Source organism: Bos javanicus, chromosome 10, assembly GCF_032452875.1.
Source record: "Bos javanicus breed banteng chromosome 10, ARS-OSU_banteng_1.0, whole genome shotgun sequence".
NCBI classification, from domain to species: Eukaryota; Metazoa; Chordata; class Mammalia; order Artiodactyla; family Bovidae; genus Bos; species Bos javanicus.
Window position 1 is genome coordinate 42558242 of NC_083877.1, and position 9792 is coordinate 42568033.

The following is a 9792-nucleotide window of genomic DNA, read 5'->3' on the forward strand; positions in this document are numbered from 1 at the left end:
TATGATATTGGACTTCTCAGTGCTCCAGAGCTGTGAGAAAGTTAATTTCTGTTCTTAGACCACCCAGTTTATGGGGTTTTGTGACGTCAGCCTGAACAGACTAAGGCTTTCAGGTATCTGGGAGGTGCCGTGGAGTGGTTGGGCGAGGGTACGTGGGAACTTGGGGCAGTGGCTAGTCACCATTAGGTACAGAAATATTTCAGTCTATTTAACAATTGAAACAAGTAGATTGTGGTGGCCCAGTACTGCTCACGGAAATAACATTATAGAAGAGGCAGACAATGTACAAAATAAGCAAAATAAACAGTATGTCAATGGTTTTATGTGCTGTGAAGAAAAAAAAAAAAAAGGCAGAGGAGAGAGTTAGGAGACGCCATAGAAGAGGAAGGCGTAAAGAGAAGGACACAGCACATTCCTTCCATTGAAGAGCGCTTTCCAGAAGTTACACTCTACACTTAAAGCCTGTTGCTCAAAACTTAGTCACTCGGCCACACCTGGCTACATGAGAAGATGGGAAATACAGACATCATTCTGAAAAGCCATGTGCTCAGCCATTGTAGGAAGTGAGGTTCCAGGACTGAAGATGCAGAGACTGGATATTGGGGAACAATCAGCCACAGCATGGGAAAAACATGATTATATAGAAAGATAATTTTCACAGGTGTCAGGAGACCACTCCTCTGGGTTTCTCACATTTGTGGGTGTCCCATAAGCAGAGGCACCGGCTGCTTTCCTTCTGGACTCTCTTTGCAAGGATGTTTGTATAGCAAATAGTCTTAGAGAGAGACAGTGTCTCCCTGTGGAACAAAATACAGGAGTGTTGAGTGTCCAGTATAATAGAATAAGATTTCCTCCTTCAGAAGAAGTCAGGACCTACGGACCATCATAAAATACTTGGGTTCCCTAACCTCAGAGATCCTCCCCTGTAATGTAACCCACTGCAGGCTCAGGAACCACCCGGCCCTCTTTGCACTGACCTATAGGAGGAACTGGGGATCGGGAAACCCCCATTAAGATGTGTATTTATTTAGTCATTCCCAGGAATAGAAGGAAAATGGTAGCTTTATAATAAAGAATCTGGCTGATACCATCTTTACAAGAGGATCAAATGACACAACCAATAATGGGACAACTTGACATCGTGTTCAGTTCAGTCACTCCGTTGTGTCCAACTCTTTGCGACCACATGGACGGCAGCACGCCAGGCTTCCCTGTCCATCACCAACTCCCAGAGCTTGCTCAAACTCATGTCCACCGAGTCGGTGATGCCATCTAACCATCTCATCCTCAGTCCTTCCTTCCAATGAATATTCAGGACTGATCTCCTTCAGAATGGACTGGTTGGATCTCCTTGCAGTCCAAGGGACTCTCAAGAGTCTTCTCCAACACCACAGTTCAAAGTGTGTCCTTAATGTAACACTCTGAGAAGAACAAAACCCACAGCTTCCTTGCTTTTTTAAAAAAATAGCTTGATTCTAATTATGAGGAAAAACCAATCCAAATCAAGGAATATGCCATAAAAATATTAGCATTATGAAATACAGAAGAGGGTGGGAGAATTCTTCTCAACCACAGAGGGTAGTTCACCACAGACTGGTGATAAAGACCCTGGCTGATTGTGAAGGAGCAGAGGCTGGAGCCATTAAAAGGCATTGCATCGGTGTTTCCGTTTAATGCCTCAGCCATCAATGACTCCTCAGAGGCTGCTTCAGCTACCTGTTCCAACGCATCCTGGGAGTTGCTGGGCAAATATGTGGACAGCATTTCAGTCCTAAACCTGCAGGGCCCCCCCACCTGCAGGGCCTCCTGCTCTCTATAGGTAATGGTTTCAGCCTCTCCCTCAAACCTAGTCTCAGCAGGGACCATTGAGTCACCCAAACCTCAAGTCTGGCTTTCGGGAAACAGCCACCGGCCTAGAAATGTGTCACTGTGAGAAGGAAGGAAAGGGAAAGATAACTGAAGGCCCAAGGTACAGGCAGCCTCTGCTCTCTCTCTCTCTCCAGAAAACAGAGGGTCCCTTTCCTCACTCCAATCCTTTCTCACTCTTATTCTCCTTTCAGGAGAACTTAAGTCTGTGGCTAATCCTTAAGATCCAGAATGAGTCAGACATGGGTTTTGAGTCTGGATTCTCCATCTACCAAAGAATAATAATAATACACCTTCCTCCTGGGAGTGAGGGTCCATGGGATAACTTACAGTAGGGCATGAGGGAGCCGGAGGTGAGGGTCCACTGTTCTCCCCAGGAACATCTGGACAAGGTCAGAGGTGGATGGCCCCAACCATGGTGCCTCTTGGACCACCCTGGAGAGGTTTTCCAGTCACACAGCAGGAGAGATGGGCCTCCAATCAGAGGCCCCGGGTTGCTGTGGTCAGGGGGCAGGGGCGGGTGCAGGCTGAGGGAGGGGGGCGGGGGTTCCACTCGAATAAACTGCACACCTAAGATCAGTCCAGGCAGAAGACTCCGGGAATTTCCTACTACCTTCACTGCAGATGTCCTATTTATAAAGCTGAGTCACAGACAGTCAGTCAACATGTAGAGACAGGAAATGAGGGGCACACCCAGAAACAGGGCCTCACCCACCCACAGGCAGGGGATACCCTGGGTCCAGCCTGGCTGTCCCCACTCTTAAAAGCACCTTGACAGACTCTGGGCATTTGCGTTTCTGGCCCAGCTTTCTCTTTCTTATTGCATTGACCCCCTTTCTGGTTTCTTTGCTCCAAAGTAGCCTGCTCTGTTTCAGGGTTATAAACTTCCACGGAAAGTCTGGCATCTTCATGGCTGGCTTACAAGCAGTGCCAGTCCCTTCTGGGGGGTGGGGGGCCCTCCATCTCCCTCTGAGACCCAAGGGATCAGGCATATGCGCGGATCTAACAGCGTCTGTCTGCTTCTCTGCATGATCACATGGGCCTGAATGCCTCTTGCTCAACCCAGCCTCTGTGTGAAAAAACCAAGTTCTCCTAGGAGTGGTTCCTTTAGTTCAGGGGTGTGGACGCCTGGGGTACAGGCATCATCAAAGTCAGCAAGGGAGCAAAAGGGAGCAGAGTTCAGCTAAGACCAGCAGCACTTGCCTGTCCATCAGCCCCTCCTGGAGAAGCCCTGGAAGGACGGGCTGGAGGGGTACCCTCCTCACCTCCCCATGTTTCAGCCACTCCACCAGCCACTGAAATCAGGGTCACCAATCACGGCTGTGAACAAGGCCTGCCCATCCTGACCCCAGCAATCCCATCAAATGTTGGGCAAACCCACTTCCCCACCCCACAGTTGCGCAGAGAAGTTTCCAAACCAAAGCAATCTTCATAGTCAGCCACAGTTACTCATCAAACAGGCACACCATGCATGGTCAAAACATTCTCACCTCCTGACCCTCCCTCAATAAACTTCTGCTCAGGACCAAGTGTGGGAACCCCCAGCTCAGTGAGCCTTGTGGATCTAGCTCTGACTCCTGGAAGTTCTGGGGATGCGGGAGGTTCAGACTTGGGGGTTCCCAAGCCCTGAGGCCTTGGGAGTTAGGGTCACAGCAGCGCAGGTGACCAGGGCTGCATGGGCTGCACTGGGAGGGGCCCGGGTGCTCACACTTGTCTCCCAGGTGCTCCAGCTCCTCCGCCATCCCCATGTCGGGTGACCAAAGGACCCTAGGGTTTTCTCTGGGTGGCCCAGCTGGATAGCGGGGCTGTGTCCTCCCGCTCTTCTGGACCTGAAGCTTCTCTTACTGTCTACTGTCCCTGATACTTCTCCAGACCAACCCCTCACCCCATCAATATCCCCTTCCAAAGTCTTTCCCTTTTCTCTGTCTTCTTCCTCCTCCTCTCCAAATCCTTCCCTCTCTCTTACTGATAGCATCCCCGCCCTTCCCCTTTCCTGTTACCAGAGAATGTTAAGCCACTCTTTCTCCCATCACAGTGGTCAGTGGCCTGACTACAAGTCTCTGAAGCCATGGAGACCCTGAATGTTCACATCACAGAGGCCTGGCCCCTGCCTGGAGGAGGAAGCATTTTCCACTCCTTCCACTGAGTCACACCCTCAACCCTCACCACCCACCTACCATAGAGATTAAATAGGGTGGGTGCTTCTTTACTGTAGCAATGGAAAAATTGAACGTCAACTTAGAAAAAAGAAAGGTTGAAACAAATGAGAACTGACAAGTTTCAGTAAGTTTACCAGGCACAAATCACCCTGCACAAATTAAAGCATCTCTCCCCACCCACAGTAGCTGCTAGGAAATATTACTGAAAAGATACCATTCACCACAGCAACGGGAATTATAAAATACATAGGGGTTAACCACGAATACACAAAACTTCTACACAAAAGTGTTTTTTTAATTCTAATAAAGGAAACAGAAAATGATCTAAATAAAAAGAGCATGTTCCACGCTTTTGGACTGTATGGCCCAATAGAGGATGACTCATCTTGGATGAGTCTGTAAAGACCTAATTGAATTCATGATTAATCTATAAATTCAGCTCAATCTCACTCAAAATTCCAGTTGGACTTCTTTTTGAGGAATAATAAATAAACAACTTTCAAAAAGACGGGTAAAGAAGAGAGACTTGCTCAAACACGCTGCACATCCATAGTAGTATAGCATGGCATTGGCTCGGTGACAGAGAGACCAGCGGGACAGAACGGAAAGCACTGCAGTGTACCCATGGGTTGTGTTTGAATATATACCTATCAAGCTTCCCTGGTGGCTCAGACAGTAAAGAATCTGGCGGGCTACAGTCCATGGGGTCTCAGAAGAGTCTGACACAACTTAGCGACTAAAACAACAACTGTAGTAGTAGCCAACAAGTCCCAATGTCCTTTATATCTTGATAATTGTTGAATCTAAAGTAATGGGTATAGCAGGTTCGACAATACTATCATTTCTGCTTTCATATGTTTGATATTAAAAGTTTTCTTTTTTTAATCTGTATGGCTTAAAATAACAAAAATTTGCTTCTTGATCCTACTATGTGCCCATCATGGATCAGTCATGTCTCTCCCCACCTCACTGAGAGGCACAGTCTAGTGAGCACCGGCTGTCTGCTTCCACGGCAGAGGAAAAGAACCCTGGGGGTCCATGTGATGGTGCTTAAGGCTTTTGCCTGGAAGTGAAATGTATCTCACTATTGACGTTTCATTGATAAAACAAGTCACATGGCCACACTTAACTTTTGTGACTCAGGAAAATATGACCCACCTATATGCTCAGTAGGAGACCTGGAAATATTTGGCGAACAGCATAAATGATTACCACGGCTCTGAAGACACGAGTCTAGAAATTAAAGGCCAAAATGTACTGTGATACACAACACTTTTTATGGAAGAATTTCAACACCCCCTACCCACATGCTCAGCTTTCTCACTTGTGATAAAACGCTCAACATTATACCAAGATTGGGGGACCCACAATGGCAGGGACAGTTTATCTGTCTTTACCTTTCTAACCCAGAGCACCTGTTTTGTCTTTACCAGGAGCTAAATTCAGGTTTACTGAGCTGAAGAGACCCTGGAGACAAGCAGTGTGAACTACCAGGCTTTCCCTTATGGAACCTATTTCTCATCTCACTTCTTACTTTTACAAATTCGGTTTTATGACATTCCCAGGCAGAACATGGGGCTGCTGCTGCTTTTCTAGGCCACTGGGGTGGTGGCTCAGTCATGAAATGAAAAGATGCTTGCTCTTTGGAAGGAAACAATGACAAACCTAGATAATGTATTAAAAAGCAGAGACATCACTTTGTGAACAAAGGTTCACATAGTCAAAGCTATGGTTTTTCCAGTAGTCATGTACAGATGTGAGAGTTGGACCATAAAGAAAGCTGAGCACCAAAGAATTGATGCTTTTGAACTGTGGTGCTGGAGAAGATTCTTGAGGGACCCTTGGACAGCAAGGAGAACAAACCAGTCAATTCTAAAGAAATCAGTCCTGAATATTCATTGGAAGGACTGATGCTGAAGATGAAGCTCCAGTACTTTGGCCACCTGATGCGAGGAGCTGACTCATTGGAAAAGACCCTGATGCTGGGAAAGATTGAAGGTAGGAGGAGAAGGGGACGACAGAGGATGAGATGGTTGGATGGCATCACTGACTCGATGGGCATGAGTTTGGACAAACTCTGGGAGATAGTGAAGGACAGGGGAGCCTGGTGTGCTGCAGTCCATGGGGTCGCAAAGAAACACGACTAAGTGACAGAACACCACCACCACCATGGTTGATCTCTCTTGGCCAAGAGCCCTGAGCTTGAACTCACTTATGCCAGGGACTTCAGAAGCGAACCTTGGGATCATCCCACCCAAAGGCATGCATCTTATAGGTGAGGAAACTGAACCTCAGAGAAAGTAACCTAAGTAAGGATTTCTATTTTCTGGAAGTGTCTATGGCCAGCAGTGTGCCCTGCAGTTTGCTGTGGTTTGCTTCAAAAGTGTTCGGACGGAACAGAGCTTGGGAAACCATTTCTCCCAATCTCCAGCCTCCCTCTAACTTCTTTTTCAGTCAGTGCAAGCTTTAGAACCAATCACTCAGCAATCACTCAGACATCCTCTGCCTCTGGAGCAGCCAACACCTTTTTTTGAGCTTAGCTCTTATTTCCACTCAACCATGAGCTCTCAGATTCGACAGAATTATTCCACAAAGGTGGAGGCTGCAGTCAACCACCGAATCAACAAGCATCTGTGGGATTCCCACACCTACCTTTTCCTGGGTGTCTGTTTCAACTGCGGTGATGTGATTCTTGAGGGCCTGGGCCACTTTTTCTGCAAACTGGCCAAGGAGAAGTGCGAGGTCCCTGAGCATCTCCTAAAGATGCAAAACCAGCACAGTGGCTGCACTGTCTTCCAGGATGTGCAGAAGCTGTTTCCAAGACGAGTGGGGTAAAACCCTGGGCGCTATGGAAGCCATCAAGCTCGTAGAGAAGAACCTGAACCAGGCCTTTTGGGTCTGCATGTCCTGGTCCTGACTGTGCAGACTCCCAGCTCTGACTTCCTGGAGAGCCACTGCCTAGATGAGCAGGTGAAACTCATCAAGCAGATGGGCAGCCGCCTGACTAACCTCCCAGGCTGGCTGATCCTCAGGTGGGGCTGGGTGAGGACTTCTTCGAAAGGCTTGCCCTCAAGCATGACTAGGAGCCTCTGGAGCCCAGTGGCCTTTAAGGAGCCCCTCTGCATCCCCCTGGTATCAGGGTTTCTGCCTGAGTGTCTCTCTGTAGCCACTGGACAGCTTTTTAACCACCCTGGAGCCCTCTCCCAAGTCCTGGACTAAATGAAAACAATTTTTTAAAAAGTCTGTGTGGGGAAAAAAACCATCTGTGTGGCCTAAATCCCTTTGCCTTAGCATTCTTCAAAATGCTTGTGGCTGAACTGACTTTGCAACCCCAGTCTGGTGCTCTCCGTGCTCCATACTGTATCCAGCCATCCTGTAAATTGCCACATGTTCAGCAAAAGTAAAATTAACAGAGAGAGAGTTGTTTGTACACTGTAGGCAATTCTGCCTGCTACTCCACTCAGTGAAGGGATATGAATCTGCTGTTCCATGTGGGTCTTGGTTCCTGCCTCCTTCTCATCGTGTAAGAACTGGCCAGATTTGGTGATGCTCTAGCACAGTCCTAGACAAAGGCCAACCCTTCTCCTGGGGCTCCACTGAAGAGACAATGTTCTGTCCCAACACCTTAGTGAGGAATGGTGTCATGGTCTCTAATGTGGCACTGCTCATTGCTTCCCAAGGGTCATTTGGACCATCCTTCCGTCTTTAGAACCTGAGCCTGGGTGTGCTGTGCTCTGCAGTAATCACTGCCAGCACAGGGGACAGGCTGCCAGGAAAGAATTCATGCAGATCAGCACGTGTGTTCAATGACCCCCTCTTGCTGCGGCATCTTATCGGCAGGGGAGTGTGGAGAGAATGAAAACTTGAACAAACCTACACATCACTGGACTATAAAAAATCATTAAAATATAGAGGGGTTTGAAGGTTTAATGACCCAGCAAAGATGGAAAATACTTAAATGCAGATCTCAGTCATTAAAAACGCGTTTTGCACGCCACATTTACCTCCCATGAAAATGGCGGGGTAGGGGTAGAGGGGCAGGAATACACTTAGGGTGAGATTGCCACAGCTCCCCGAGAGGGCGGGTTAGAAAAGTGAGTCACAAATCTCACTGAGTGCCCAGTGGGGTCAAAGCTCTCAGGTGCTCGGGTGGTCTTTCCGTGGAGGCTGGTGGCTCTGTCACCATTTAAAGCTGCAGCCAATCCACCACTGCAGAGCCTTCTGAACTGTGCAAGACGCAGGAAGCTCTCTCCTGAGAGACCTCCCCTCACAGGGAAAGATGCCAGGTAGGTTCTGGCTTGGCAGAAGCATCAGGAAGTAAGGCAGCTGGAGAAACGTATGTCACAAGAAACACAAGCAACTGGGAGCAAATTCCTAGAGAGAAACAAGTTAGTCTCCGACCACAGCATGTTGTTTTCTGACCAGACCTTCCTTTCTGTGTTAGTTTGTTAGGGTTACTGTAACAAAGCACCAGAGACTGGGTGGCTTAACCAAAAGAAATTTATTTTCTCACTGTATTGGAGGCTAGAAGTCGAAGATCGAGGTGCTGGCAGGCTTGGTTTCCTCTGAGGCGTCTCTCCTTGGCTCGCAGACGGCCACCTTTTCCCTATGCCTTCATGTCCCTTCCCTCCTCCTGTGTCCTCTTCTTATGACACCAGTCATTGCTGGATCAGGGCCCACCCTAAAGACCTCATTTTAACTTAACTACCTCTTTCAAGTCCCAGTTTCCAAATCGGTCACATTCTAAGGTACTGGGGTTTAGGACTTCAACATATAAATTTGGGGGGGGGCAGTGCACAAGCCAAACCCTGCTGCTGCTGCTGCTAAGTCGCTTCAGTCGTGTCCGACTCTGTGCGACCCCACAGACGGCAGCCCACCAGGCTCCCCCGTCCCTGGGATTCTCCAGACAAGAACACTGGAGCCAAACCATAAGAGTTGTTAAATGATTTTAACACCTTCAAAAGGAGGCTTGGGGAGGGGCTGCTTTGTTTTATAGAGAAAAGTAAATGTTCATAGTGTGTGGAGTGGCTTCTGCCTTTCTAAGTTTTTGACTCCAGTGAAAAAGTGTGGAAGTGTTAGCTGTTCAGTCACGTCCGACTCTTTGCAACCCCACGGACTGTAGCCCACCAGGCTCCTCTGTCTGTGGAATTCTCCAGGCAAGAATACTGGAGTGGGTTGCCATGCCTTTCTCCAGGGGATCTTCCCAACCCAGGGATCGAACTCGGGTCTCCTGCATTGGTAGGTGGGTTCATCACAAGCGCCACCTGGGAAGCCCTCAGCACATACAGTTAAGTGAACAAAAGCAAGTGGACGAAAGTATATTGCCACTTGGAAAGAGGGGGCTGGGTAGGTATGTATATTAAAAAAAATTCTTGGAAGAAATGAAAAACAAAACAGAGGGAGTCCTAAAGACCCCCTTTAATGCTAAAGATAGTGTGACCAAGATGTCAGGTCCTGACCTCTAGGAGTGAAAGTGGAGCAAAGGGACAAGCGGCCTGGCCTATCCCTCCACCCAGTTCAGGTGAGTGTGAGGAGGAAGCCACGGGAGTGTCTGTCCTGTATAGCACCCGAGATGGGTACTTCAAAGAGATTTTCTCCTTTAATCATTTATAGTTTCACTTTGAGATAGGTATTTTTATTACCCTCATTTATAGATAAGGAAAGGAGAGCCAAGAGCAGTTAAGCAACTTGATCAAACTTATAAAGCAAGTTGCCAAAAATAGGGCTCGGGATCCCAGCCACTGCCTCCCTCTCTGGTTGGATGCCG

At 48.0% G+C, this 9792-nt stretch overlaps 1 pseudogene; it reads left to right on the forward strand.

Annotated features, from left to right (window-relative positions):
* The first annotated feature begins 4460 nt into the window (after positions 1 to 4460).
* On the forward strand, positions 4461 to 7188 carry LOC133255274 (ferritin light chain-like; annotated as a pseudogene).
* The last annotated feature ends 2604 nt before the right edge of the window (positions 7189 to 9792 follow it).